General features: G+C 42.1%; 1 protein-coding gene across 1 annotated transcript in view; it reads right to left on the bottom strand.

The window, feature by feature from the left end:
- The window catches only part of KCNIP1 (potassium voltage-gated channel interacting protein 1), a 1,655,018-nt gene that overhangs the window by 1,328,393 nt on the left and 311,563 nt on the right, over positions 1–15,062 (bottom strand). The gene's annotated exons all lie outside the window — the stretch shown is intronic.

Genomic DNA, 15,062 nt, shown 5'->3' with positions numbered 1-15,062 from the left:
CACACAGGGAGTTTCAGATGTTTATGCAAACTCAGTTCAAACCAGATGACCTACACCTATACAGTTTTCCAAAGGGGGTGGAAAAAAGTTACCACTGAAATACAAAAAACTGATGCAGAACAGAGAAATAGCTCCGTGGCAATTTGAAGTCTAGGTAAAAATCAGTGCGTGGCCCTCTTTCGGATGTACAACCCCACAGCTATCAGGTACATATACAGACTAGGGAGAATGAGGTCAAGATTCTGGCCAGATTCCTCCCTAAGTTCTGCCTTTAACAGAGGATTTCTCTGGTTGCAGAATACTTTCTAGGTCCATGCAGTATGGCAGCAGACTAGTGTTTGAGGTCCCTTGTGAACCATCATATTTTCAATACCCTGTAGAACGCGTGGGGACGTTTTGACATATATCCTTAGTGATCCTGTCTACTATGAAGCAAAAGGATCTTTTTCAGATGAAGACCAGATCCATAGGCACTAGCAATGGATGTTTTGCTTCAGGAATGGCCTGTTTGAAATCTCTACATTTTCATACAGCAACAAGTATCTGCAATCAAGTCTCCGTACATAGTTCCTGTTACTGCTGTACTTATTCCTGGATCACAGATACATGTCCGGGCTGGAATACAAATGCATTATTATGTGCGACTCCATTGATAAGAGATTCAATACTAATCAAGACTGGTGTGGACTTGAAATTGTGCTCCAGGAATGAGTGCAGAAGCAACAAGAGGAACTATGGGATTTGATTGCAGATACTTGATGCTTCCCTACTAAAGACTGAAGAAAGATCAAGCGCCTCCTGTGGTATTCTATGTGTACAATATACCCCCCGCCCCCCCTTTCATTAGTTTGTTTTACAATTAATCTTTGTGGTATGATTGTTTCATCAGATGTCATGTTGTTAAATGTCTATATTTTGTTCATCATTCTCTATTAAGTCCTCGGACTACTTGTGCAGATTTTTCAAAAAATGCCTTTTCCCTATTAATTTACTTTTTTTGCTTTCCCAACTGATTGCCTTGTTTGCCATTTCAGTGCATTTGGATAATATTTAATTATTTTATCCTCTTCTCCTCGCCTAGGAAACCTCTAATCAGGGATTCAAGCAATGGCGGAATGCACTGTGTGCTCCAAGCCTGCTTTCAAGCTTCGCTGTTGCGCGCGCTTGCGCTCTCCTTGTATTTAGACAGAGACGGTCGCTGCACTGTCTCGTAGAAGTTGGGAGGAGCTACTCCTTAGTATGCTTCTGGTTAGGAACCGCAACACATAGTCCACGCCATACCTCATGAATCACCAGTGAATTTCTTCACACAGGTTCGTGCCTCGGCCGTAAGTACCATCTTTCCATTAATGTTTCCGGAATAGTTTATTCTTATGGGCAACCTTTCATTTATTGATCCAATTTTACAGTTTATTTTCTCCTCCCGACTAAGTACTAATCTCTGAGCTTTTCCAACAGGGTGATTTAAAGGTTGGCTGCAAGCTTTTCACAATCTGTGGTTGCAAGGTAGCATTCACTACGCTTTGCTGTCCCATTTTGTGCCTGACCAAACTCTCCATTTCTGGTAACTCGTATCAGTTCATCATTTCAAATGTCTCCTTTACCATTTAAGTCCTGACGAGACCTGGTCCTCTCATTCGTGGCTGAAATGTCGTCGAGAGTTCTAACATCCCAAAACACCCAATGTGGTGCATTTATAAGGCCAGTTGACTACTAATGATGATCTTTTGTAGTTGGATGTTATGAGAAACACAAATGCAACTACAAAATATCATAAATGTCTTCAGAAACTACTATGGTGGTCTTGTGTGTGATTCTATGTTGAGAGCATTAACGGCATGTAGCTATTGGGCACATTGAGAAATGTATTTATTTTTCTAATGGATTCATTTATTTTTCTAAAAAGTACGTTTTTTTCTAAGTTTAATTGTACAGTTAAGGCATCCCTGGCTAAAGATAAAACAAGGGCATTTCAGTCAGCATGGGGTGTCTGGAATAGATGGTGTGTGGAATGACTTGCTGATCCTGTTCTTTAAAACATCACAAGTGTTCCTGGCAGCTACTCAGAAGGTCTATGAGACTAACAATGGCTAAGGTCAGCTATATCACAGCACTTCATAAGAATGATGGAAAGCAGGTTGGGGATCATCCATTGGGCTACAGGTTATAAAAAAAGGTATTAATTATTCCAACCCACCCAAGCCTAGATATTTTTCCTTGTGGGATGTGAATATTGTATCCAACATTTTCAGTTATGGGAAGATAATGCCAACATTTCATATAACTGCTTTCTGCAAAATTGTTGATCATGCGGTGTTTGGACTCTTTTTGATGGGTGTCAGGTGTTAGGGTTTTCAACATAACCTCATTGCATTTTAACTAGTTGTGGATTATTTTGCAGCTGCAAGGTGTACCAAGAATTCTTCGACTGCAATTGAAAATCCAGTTTTCCCTTTATGCCCTAAGTTATGTGTGGCAAGATGCCTTAAGTAGTACATTTCGGTTTGGGATACAGGTTCATCCACAGCTTTTAATAGGCCCTGTGTAAATGTATGTATTGGCATTTATATAGCGCACTACTTACCCGTAGGGTCCCAAGGCGCTTCGACCGCTGCGAAACCCTTCCTGGCTTCCCTGAGAGATGGTCCCTTAATGGGTATCTCCAGGGTGAGACCAGGCATCCCCGGCGGTCTGGTGGGGCCGTTAGTGAAGATGAGGCAAGCTAATGCCCAGAGTTGCCGAGTGTGAACGCTGATCAGAGTGGGCACCGAGGCGAGAGAATTATCGAGTCCGCTGACCCTGGTCCAGAAACCTGCCGCGCCGGGAATCGAACCCTGGTCCCGGGCCGTCCTCTGCTCTCGGGTCTGCCGCCTCTAACCAGTGAGCCACACTACTTCACTTGTGTAAAACATCTATTCCACAGAATGTATGTGCTGGGGCCATATTGCAAGACATTGTTAAGTCTATGGATTGGTCAAAAGTGTATAGATTTAAAATATTTTATTGTAGCCTATTCAACATGCTGCTTTGAATGTTGTGGGAATGCTTAAAACATGTATTATGAAGCCTCCGTTTTCTAATTAAATTGCAGATTGTCCTAGACTGTTGTTGGAAAACATAGCATATCAATACTATATGATGTCAGAGCCAAAAACGACTCAAGCAGAGTCCGCTAACTCTTTGTAAGTTGTAAATTAATTTTCTGTATAACAGACAGGCAATCAATGCCACTGGTTTGTCATGAATTACTTTATTATAAAACTGTCAGACACAGCGTTTATCACATAAAGGAGCGCCATCTTAGTTCAATGTTTTAAAGTGCATACATGCTCAAATACTCATAGACATAGAAAAAATAAAAACATTAATTTATATTTTATCAATCAATGTACAATATTTCACACACAAACGCTTAGTGTAAATATTATTAGTAAATAAAATCATAAAAACACATATAAACACTTCCACAGGGCACCTGGCATACATTCGATGATGAGTACATGCCATATTGCACACTAATTAGATTTTCTATTGTCAGTTTCTTATATAATTATTCTTTGGCTAACCGTACTCATCATCTCATTTAGGTCACAGTACCTTAACTTTCCTGTGCGTGCATTTAATGTTAATTTCATAAATAACTATATGTTTAAATATTCGTTTTGGAAATATCACGTGCTAAAAATGGAAGATCAGGAAATGAAATCATTTGAAAAAAGGGTTTATCAGGAAGGGGACATATAACAACTCCCAATCAAGTTTCTATCTTTATAACATGCTAGAGAAAATATGAGATGCCAATATTCGTACCTTAATTATCACCCTACGAGACAATGTTATAAAACATATACATTGATGTTTGGAATATAAATATGAATGTTCAGCTTTAACACAAAAACATCAACAGCTGCTGTCAGTAACTCTTTAGTCACTATAATATTTGCATTTGTACAAACAACTGATATGTAATAGTACTTCTGCAAGATGCAATACACTAGTTAATAATTTATGCTGTTGGGTTTAAACACCTACAAATATTGTAAAAAAGATTTATCCCAGGTTTTGAACTTTTAATATTTAATGCAGAAAGCAAGCTTGGACTCATATTCTGATCACTGGATTCACAGTCCAAAGGTATATATTGCCCAAGTACATTGCATTGTAACAAATATTCTATATATGAAATGAATGTAATACTAACATAATGGGTGGCAAAAAAAGTGAATGCAAAAGTTAAATTAGTTATGTTATGATCTAACAGTTCTGGCTTTACTATTGCAGACAGTAGTCAGATTCAGGTTTACCAGATGTTTGTGTGTATTGTATACTAGTACTGTTTTTGAATATCTGACTTTATCTTTGCTAGCTGTTTGCACATCTTCTACTGTCTGATAGAAAGTAGAAATGTATGTTCATACTGGTGATTTTACAATTATACCAAACTACCTGTCATATCTGGGTTGTTTTGTATATTGGAAGTATTTGTCAAATACTACTATAATTAATAATAATAATATTTATACAGTGAAAAAACATGGGCAATATCTTATGATCTTAAGGAAGAGTCACGGCTCAATCAATCAAGCAGGTTACTTGTAAAGCATGACTACTCACATGTAAGAGTCACAAGGTGCTTGGATGTGGACACAGCTAGTCCATCGAAGGCGCTGTGGTACAGTTGAAGAGCCAGCACTTAAAGTCATTCCTGAATTGAGGCAGTGACTGTGATTGCCTGAGGTGGAGATGAATTGTGTTCCAGGTCTTTGCTGCAAGGTAGGAGAAGTATCTTCCTCCGGCCACGGTCTTGCTGATATGTGGAATGATAGCCAGGGCCAGTTGGGCAGAGAGGAGGTCTCTGGTGGGTCCATGGAATGCAAGGTGGTGGTTAAGTTATGCAGGTCCTGCATTGTGTAGAGCTTTGTAGACGTGTGTGAGGGGCGTGAAGGGGATTATTTTGTTGGTTGTGAGCCAGTGGAGGTATCTGGTGATCTGCCTGCGCAGGGATTGTTGAGTATGAGTCTGGCAGAGGCATTCTGAATGTTCGGCAGTTTATTGAGGAGTTTCTGGGTGATGCTGGCGTAGAATGCATTTCCGTAGTCGATTCTGCTGCTGATTAGTGCCTGTGTGACTGTCTTTCTGGACTCGTGGGGATCCACTTGAAGATCTTTCAGAGCAGGTGAAGAGTGTGGAAGCAGGATGATGAGACAGCATTGATCTGGTGGTTCATGGTGAGCGAGGAGTCCAAGATGAGACCAAGGTTTTGCGCGTGGTCTGTGGGGGGTATCCAAGTGCTGCGGGCCACCAGGAGTTGTCCAAGGTGAAGCCCATGATGAGGCCAACAGTCTTCTCTGAGATGAGGTTGAGGCAGCTGTTCTTGATCTAGCTTCAGCTGGTCATGAAGGTTGGTCTTGGTGACTGTGGGTTCATTGGTGAGGGAGAGAATCAGCTGGGTGTTATCTGCGTATGACGCTAAGTTGAATCCATGGTTCCTAATGATGGCTGTTAGCGGGCCATGTAGATGTTGAAGTGAGTGGGACTCAGGGAGGAGCCCTGAGTCACACTGCAGCTGATCTCTGTGGGTTCAGAGTGGAACAGGGGTAGTCTGACACTCTGTGTTGGGCTGCTGAGGAAGGAGCGGATCCATTCCAGGGCTTTGTTGTGAATGCCAGTATCATGGAGTCTTGTGCATAGTGTGCAGTGAGAGACAGTATCAAAGGTGGCACCGAGGTCCAGGAGAATGAGGGTTGCTGTTTTGCCTCGGTCAATGAGGGTGCGGATTTCCTCTGTGGCGGCGTGGAGGGCGATCTTGGAGCTCTGATTGCTTCAGAAGCCACATTGGGAGAGGTACAGGATTTGATTTGCTTTAATGAACTCGGAAAGTTGGGCTTTGATGGCCTTCTCAATGACTTTGGCTGGGAAGGGGAGAAGAGAGATGGGTCTGAAGTTCTTGAGGTCCGTTGGGGGGGGCAGAGGGTTTCTTCAGCAAGGGGTTGATCTCTGTGTGTTTCTAGTCTTCCGGGAAGGTGGCGGAGGGATGGAGCAGTTGATGTAGTGGCAGAGATGGGGAGCAATATGGTGCCAGCTCAATTAAAGATTTGGTGTGGGTTGAAGTCTGAGGGTGCTCCGGAGTGGATGCTCTTAATGATCTTGAGGGTGTTATCTGTTGTGAGGGGAGTCCAGCTGAGGAGGGTCTCTTGGGGTCAGGTGACATTGGATGTGGTGTTTGTGCTTGGGGTGGGAGGGTTCTTGGTGTTGAGGCTGTCAGAGCGGTTGTATATCTCCTTAATCTTGTAGTGGAAGAATGTGCCTAGGTTGTTGCAGAGATCTTGGGAGGGAGGGAAGTCTGCTGTCTCTGTGCTGAGTCTGGTAAATTATTTTACCACAGCGAAGAGTTTTTTTACTGTTGAGTGTGCTGGCATTGATCCTTTCTTGTAGGGCCACTTTCTTTGTTGTTCTAATGAGGTAGTGGTGTGAGGTGATGGTGGTTTTGAAGGTTGTGTGGTCTTCCGGGGTCTTGCTGCTCCTCCATCTCATTTCGAACCATCTACAGGTGTGTCCGGACTCATGAAGGTTAGGAGAGAACCAGCTGGCTTTTTCTTGGGTGGTGCTTGCGTAAGGCTTTCTTCAGAGGAGCTAGATGTCACTTCATTAGGATTCAAACCTTTGAGCATCAGTTTCACAACACTAAAGCTGTTCAAAGTGTGATTTGAGAAACTATTTGACCACAGTGCACCTCATTTCTGTTCATTATGAGGACCTTCTTTGGTCCTCTGTGAGAGTTAGTTTCTTCCAAATTCACAGTGTTGGCTTCTAAAACTCTCAATCAACGTTGTGGTCAGACTTTTTGATTGTTTCACCAGTACTTATCTTCTCCAAATGCAAGGGTTATGGGTTAAACCTCCTCAAATTGTTATTGCATAGTAATATTGTAAGAACGTGCATTATTAGTTAGCGTGGATTTTAGTCCACCACAAGTAATAACGTCACTATTCTTGTTGGGCCCAGTACAGGTTTAAGTAATTTAAACCAAGCTCTACAATTGGTAGCTGTGGCTCAGAGAAGATAGTGTTAACTTAGGAAAATTAGTAAAGCATAGAGAAGTTCCAAAACAGTTAGAAAGTTAAAAATACAACACAATAAAAAAAACTACTCCAATTTATAAAATAGAGAATTATGTAATCAACAAAATACCAGCAAAACAACGTAAAGGCAACATGGGGAAATGGTCATATTAATTTTGTAATTTAAAATAGCGCCAAAAAGCATTAATCACCAACATGGTCATCTGGGGTTGCACTTGACCGGTACCTAGATGAAATGAAAACTCGACCACTCGGGCCCTGTGGAAGGTCCCTTTCCAGCCAAATACTGGTCAGTTGGGCCCTTCAGGAAAAGGGGCATTTAATACTGTGTTTGTCCTGGGTACGAGTGGGAGCAGCACAGTCCTTCAGGTCTCTTCACAGGTCTCAAAAGCTGATACAGTCCTCCTTCTGACTACAACAGGTCTAGTAGTGTTCTAAAGAGGCTGCTACATTTATGCTGGTCACTTGCCTATGGGTGGGGGTGACTCTTGTTCCATCCCTAACCTATAGGGAAAACGTTCTCAGGGGTAACCCTACCCACTTTTTCAGCGGTTTCTGTGTGCCCTACTGCAAACATTCCCACAGTACCTCTCTCTACCTAAATCTAAGATCGTGAAACCCTTTTCCACTTGTGAAGAGCCTGTGTGCCCACCCTAAATGTGTGACCAGGGAAGTGAGCAGCCCCTTTTCTGTGGTGACTTAAAAAACTTCTGGGGCAGCTCCTCTCAAACTCGTTATGGTGCCTGCCTGACTGGGGGGAACAAAGAAAGGGCCCTGCACAGGAGCCGGATAACATTTGTCAATGACAAGGTAGACCTCTTTGAAATTAATCAAGTTACTAGGCGCAGTGCTATTATTCTTGCTGTCAGGGAAACAGCCACCTCCTTGCATCCAGGGCTTTTGCTCTGCACTTGTAGCAAGTTTAATATCTCACAAAAGGTGTTATTCAGCTGCCAAGTGACAAACGGAGCTCATGCAAATTGGCCTCAAGAGGCTGTAGGCAGGAGAAGGTAACATTCTAAAAGCATATTTTTCAAATATTTATTACTGATCCGGCTTTACCAGCGACCTGGGCTCATAATAATTCTTTCAAAAAGTCCAGAAATTAGATTTGTAGGTATTACATTTAATATTGTATCCCAATGCTTTCCTATAGAACAGCCAGCTACAGTGAAAATACAGTTCAGCATTATATTTACACATAAATACCATGTGACTTGCCTAATGGGATTCCATATAGGGATGCTTTATTAATATATAAAAGGAAAGTTTTAACCTGTCAAAAAGGTGTATTTTGACCGGTCAAATTAATATTTTAAAAAACTGCCCAAGCTAGGGTACAAAGGTAGGCCTTCATTCAATTTTGCACTGTCACTGTAGTTGGTGGCTCAATAGGTGCTACAGTCTTCTAGTGATATTTTATTTACAGGTCCTGGGTAACCCTGGCACCATATACTAGGGTCTTATTGCCAAGTTAAACATGCCAGTTAGGAGTATCGCCAATTTTTATGTCTTTTAGGGGTCAGATCAAAGGCTCTAGGGCCTTGTTAGCAAAGTCCTAGTGCACAGACTCAAAAACCAGCAGCATCATTCAAAACAATCGGGGGATCATACAAAAATGCTTCTTTTCCTACAAATATTTCACATTATCTCGAACTTGTGCTGGTTCAAGGTGGTATCTTAAAGAAAATATGGCCTGGCTTTCTTATACAGGACACACCTGATGTAAGGAAATGCTTGATCCTTGACTGTATAACTCTAATTGTATCCATCACTGCATTTGATACAATACCCCCAGCCACAATGTAACTTTGAGTAAACTACATCCACAACCTTTATGAACATCTGAAAATATTTGTGTGTATTGAGATTTACATGTTTTTCATTTATTGTTTTGTAAAGTTGCACCATCTTCTCTTGTAGCTACTTTGCTACAAATTCTAAATTTCTAAACATGAGTTTAGAATTTGGCTAGGAGGATTTTTCTTCTGTAACAAGATCAAGATTATAGATTTAATTCTTTGTTGTGGGACAATCCACTGTAGTGCATGGTGACTACTTATGCTCTAAATGATTGATGGATTATGGTCCTGGTAAATTCTGGATAGTTGGTGGAGTCATTTTAAAAGGAATGTTTTCAGGCATCCATCCATTCAATGCAGAAATCAGGACAAGGCTCTTGAGTGTGAGTCGAAGGTGATCAAGAAAATCTTGGCCTCCATCTTATTGTTTTGATTCTGTGTTTGGTCCATCTGAGTGCATCCTGCTCAGGTGAGCTTAAATTGCTTGGCTCCAACATAGCTAATATCGAGGGCCAGTATGTCTCTGCATTTCGCACATTGCGCTATAGACTTTGTATGCAGTATACAATTATACTTTTCTTTTGTTTTTCCATTGGGAGGTATGGGAGCACGTTAAGAGCAAAGGCAACAAGTGTGATCGATTGTAGCAAAGTCTAGCTCTTTTATTTTGGTTCCTCTTTAAAACATTTCTTTCTTTCTTTTTTGTGTACATTAGAGTAGACTGCATGATAATTAGCTGTCACAGCTCTTGTTATCTTGTGAATAATACACCATTCTTTGCCTTTAGAGGCAGAAGGGCTCTTCTGAACATCCTAGAAACTATGTTAGTGGTTTGTATGATATCAACAATCTACTGGCTTAGAGGTTGTTTACATAACTCACAGAAGAAATGGGTGTACCCAGAGCTTGCTGATGAGCGAAAAGGTATTTGTCTTTGAGACATCGGCGATATTTAACAAAGGCAATTTTGCACAAATTGAAACATTACATTTCTTAATAGTTTAGCCTAACAAATGCTTTAAGCTCTTTAGAAATCCAGAGGAAAGTTAATTTGCCTGGCATTGGCTTAGGTTTATAACTGCAGAACGTGTTGCGTAATTGCCTTCACCATGGGACATATATTCATATTAAAGAAGAGCAGAGATAGCAAACCCCATTCTGGGTCCCCAAAAGTGTATTTCTTGAAGAGAACGTGGTATTTTTCGACTGTAGTCAAAGATGAAAGGCCAAATGTATATTGGAGAACTAATGCCCTTTACAGCACTTTAGAGAGGATGCATGAATACGCACAAATACCTACTGTCACTTCGTATGACTAAAACAAATCCCTATAGTTTTGCATAATTTGCTTTGGCATAATTATGTTGAATTTCTGCAAAATTGCATGATATTATATGAAATGCAAAACCATCATTTAGTGCACTATTTTATTGCATGAATTACATCCACGCATCAATTGTTGACGTGAGGACTCATTTTGTGCTCAAATGTAATGCAAAAACAAAAGCACAGGGAAAAATAGATTCTCTCTTTCGGTGGTTCATGTGTGTTTGCAATACATTTTTACAGCGAATGTGTCAGAGTCAAGGTAAATGTATACCTATGGCGTGTAATTAGGCAGCGCACCATAATGGCATATTTCTGGGAACTTTTCACAACAAACCTAATGCGATTTGCCCTAAATGATGCAAACTACGTCAGCGCTACTAACATGTCGCCCAAGGTTGCCTGTTTTCTAAGACATCAATATTGATTATGGTCGTCAGTTTAAAAAAAAAAATTAAATACATTTTTAGTCCAATTGCATATTATAAAGTGAAATATCTAAATAAGTACACACACTCGAGGGTACCTTCAAACAGAGTGAACATTATTGTATTTTATGCCGGTGAGAGAATTACGTTAATTTGGAAATATTGGCAACCTAAGTCTTTGCCCGAAAAAAAGTGCAAAGATTTATGGATGTGCGGGGGCAATTGGACTGTTAGGATATCCCGCGAAGGCCTGGTCAAATTTCAATTTTGCCAGAGTGATTGGAGTAATTTAGTGATTTTGCATTACTCTTTGATTCAGTATTATCGATAATTACATGACCACTCCTCCTTGTGTAATTAAGAGTAATTAATGGGGGAGAAATCCTATCATAAGAGCCCATTTAGCTCATGCTCACTATTTGTCTTCTGTTGCATTTAGCGCTATTTCTTTGCACAAAATGCCTCCTTACGTCCATTTTGAAATAGCGCTAAATGCAGAATTACTCTTCTCACGTAATTCAAGCTTAATCTTAATTGCACAAATTGCGCTCACCCCAATCCCTTGCTCTGCAGAAGTCTAAAATATTCTTTAAATATACCTTCCCTAGTTGGAATGTAACGATTATATTTTGTTGATACTTTCAGTAGGGCCTGTTCAGAAAATCTTTTTAAAGTAAGTAAAGTAGTGTTCCTGTCAAGTACTCATATATGGCTTGATAAAGTAGCCCAAAAACCTGTAACATGGGGATCGTAAGGGAATATTCATGTAAATAATAAAAGCGCAAAGAGGACAGTGTCTTTTCTATTTGTAATAACATGGAGTTGGAAGTTTCCACACCCGTCGCAAAGGCATGTAAGTGTATAACCCCTATACTCATAGATGCTCTTGTGCTTAATTCAATTATGCTGTACAATTATGCTTTTGTAAATATTTTTGATTATTTGGTTTTGTACAAATCAATAAATGCTTTTGAGAGACATGATGATTTGGTCATAGTATTCCTCGTCACAGTCCCCTTGAAGCACTATGTGTTCGGGGCACAGCATTTTCCCATAGAAAAAAAAAATCCATACGGAACATGGTGACCTGAGAGGAAGTACCTATCACCTGACTTATAAGGGTGGTGGGGCAAACCCAAACCAGATCCTGCAATACCCAACAAAACAAAAGTACAACAAAGAACAAACCAACTAAAGGAAAGAAGCAAAGAAGACCCAACAGCTAGCGCAGCGACAAGAAGGATCATTCCGCTTTTGTTGTTCCCCGAGCTCAGAGGGCAGGAGGGATGGAACAGGACTGAGAGGAGGAAGACTATGACTCGGAGTAATGAAGATTACTGGTAAGTAACAGAGTCATTACCTTCCACCTCGTGTCAAATCAAGCGAATTAAGGTGAATTCCCCCACAGTAGAGTGGGTAGGAAAAGAGGCAGGAAGAACAATATCCATGGCCAAATCAAAAGGAGATGTTTTGGGCAAAGGACCACCTTGTTCGGGAAAAACCTCAGAAGGGAGGGCGACAAGGCAATACCATAATCTCCCCCAAATACCTCCTGAGGTGATAGCCACCAGAAAACGCACCTTAAGGGTCAGAAATTCCAGAGAAAAAGAAGGCAGGGGCTCAAATTGAGAGCGTTGCAAGGCATTAAGGACCAAAAGAAGATTCCACGGGGGCAAGGGAGAGGAAACTACCAGAACCCTAAGGTAGAAACTTCAAAGAAGCCGAGAAGCCAAAGACTCAACAGACAGGAGATAAGTAACCCTGGTAGCCTTGATGGCGGCCCATTGGCTGTGGTGAGTAGAGACCAACAGCCCCATTAAGAAGCCATCCTGGAGGAACTCAAGAACAGACCCCCCTCACAAGAGTTAGGGACAAACCCCCTTGAAGAACACCAACCAGAGACATTCTTCCAGTGCCGTTCATAAATCCGAAGGGCATTGGCCTTCCTAGAATTCTGAATGGAAAGAGCCACATCTGAGGAACAACCCAACGTTACTAGCCTTCTCCTTTCAATTGCCCAATGCCAGCTGCCTGAGCACCTGGTGAGACAGATGAGGAAATCGGAGCAGAGACGAGTGACAGCAGGAACCTCCAAGGAGGAGCAATAGACAAACTGAGTAGATGGGGTACCATGGTTTGTGGGGCCAAAACGGGACTACCAACCGCATCACCACCATCTTCGTCCTGATCCTCACTAAAACTCTGCTGGAAAGGGGAAAGGCAAGGAGAAGACCCAGAGGCCACTGGAAACTCAGGGCATCCATCCCCTCACCTCCATATAAGGAAGAAGAGTTCAAAACCTCAGCAGAAATGCATCCTGTGGTGAAGCAAAGATATCCAACCAAGGCCTCACGAACCTCACCAAAAGCTTCTGAAAGACCAGAGGAGACCGGGACAAAGACACAGAGGAAAGGAGAAGGCGACTCAGCTTATCCGCATGCCTATTCTTCCTCCCTGACATATAAATCAGAGTCAGACCCAACACGTGGTCTTCCGCCCAAGCCCCAAAATGATTGGCTAGGAGGGGCAAAAGTTGAAAACGAGTTATCCCACCCCCAATGGTTTAAATAGGTCCAGGTCACCTGATTGTCTGCCCAGACTTGAACCAACTTGTCCTTGAGAAGAGGGAAAATGCCTAAGAGCTTTGAAAAACGCAGCCAGCTCCTTCCTATTTGAAGACATCAAGCTCTCCGTGGGTGATCAAAGGCCCTGATAGTATGGGCTTGCATTTGTTGTCATGGAACAGGGTAGGGGAGAGTCCAATGGCAACCTTTCACCAGGTTGCCCGGCAGCAACCACCACTGCAGTTGATGAGAAATGGAGAGTAACACTGGAGCCAAGGCATTGTAATCCTCGGACCTCAAAATCCAGTGAGACAGAAGGTGATACACCAAATGGAAGAGATGCCTGTGAGCCCAAGGAACCAGGAAAAGGAATGCAGACATGGCCCCCTGAACGTTCAGCCAGTCCCCTCAAGGATGTCAACTGAGCAGACAGCAGGGACTCCAGATGAGACTGAGCCAAAGCTGGTGAGCTGATGGAAGAAACACCTTTCCCAACCTTGTTATGAAGAGAGCACTGATGAGCTGGAGCTTCTGAGATGGGATGAGGTGGGACTTTCTGAGATTCACAATGATCCCATGGGTATGCAGACAATTCCGCACCAACGCCACTTCCTTCTGGGCCATAAGGAAATATGAGGAAGAAATGAGCAAGTCATCCAGGTAAGGAAAAATAAACACCCACCGGCATGCAACAGACCCACAAGGGCCTTCATGAACACTCTAGGGGTGAGGCCAATCCAAAGGGAAGGACACAGAACTGCATATGTCACCCCAGGTCAAAGAACTTCAAATTCCTGTGGGAAAGAGGATGCACAGGGATATGGAAATAAACATCCAAAAGGCCCAAAGATGCCAAAAAGTCCCCAGCTGAAATTCTGCAAACTCACCATCTTGAACTTCTGGTAAGGAACATAGAAATTCACTGTCTTGAGAGCCAGGACTGGGCAGTAACCTCCAGATGCCTTCTGGACAAGGAACATCAGGGAATAAAACCTCTGACCTAACTTGTTCTACTGGATAGAAATGTTGGCACCCTTCTGAAGAAGAATGAAGACCTCCTCCTGCAGACCCTGAAGCTTCAGAGGATTCTGAAAAGTCTGGGTCGGGATGAAAAGATCTGGAAGCAGAGAAGAGAATTCGATAGACTAGCCCTCCACCACCAAGCGAAAAACCCAGGCATCAGTGGCGTTGCTTGCCTAAGCTGATTAAAAGTAATCAATTCGGCCTCCCACTCTTTGATAGTCATGATTTTGCAGTGTAACTGGCAAGGGCGGCTGAAGCAAGCTTTTGCAGGGACTTATCAAAGGAGACTGTGCTGTGGCCACATCCCCTCTCAAAAAAGAGCTGGGTGTGTCCCATCCCAGCCAGGGGGGGAATTCCCAAATGCCTGCTGGTAACCAAACCCCAAACTCCCACTCCTGGCCTCAGAGGTGTCAGGAGCTTATGATCTTCTAAAGACTTCAGTACACAAAAGAGGGAAAGACCCACAACTGATGAACTCCTAACATTTTAAGAGATCAAATAACTGATCTCAATATATATCAAAGTGGAAAGGGATTTGCACCCAGGTGAATTGGTGCAACCCTTGCATCATATGGATCTATTAGTAGGATCCTCACAAGCTAGTACCACCCATCAACACAGTTCGTAAGCGGAGCTCCTACTAAAACATAAGTGCAAGCTAAAAAAGCATTCAGGGTCCTAAATCTTGTTTATTAATATGGTCATTTAGCTGGGATAAAATCAGTGTAATGTTCTATGAGTGCAATGATCGCTAACGTCTATAGTTTAGTAAGGTCAACATGTTTCAGCCTGTTACAAGTGCCACTCAGGGTCAGCAGGCTTTCTTAAGAACTGACT

Source organism: Lissotriton vulgaris, chromosome 7 (assembly GCF_964263255.1).
Source record: "Lissotriton vulgaris chromosome 7, aLisVul1.2, whole genome shotgun sequence".
NCBI lineage: Eukaryota > Metazoa > Chordata > Amphibia > Caudata > Salamandridae > Lissotriton > Lissotriton vulgaris.
This window is presented reverse-complemented; position numbering and strand designations above follow the sequence as displayed.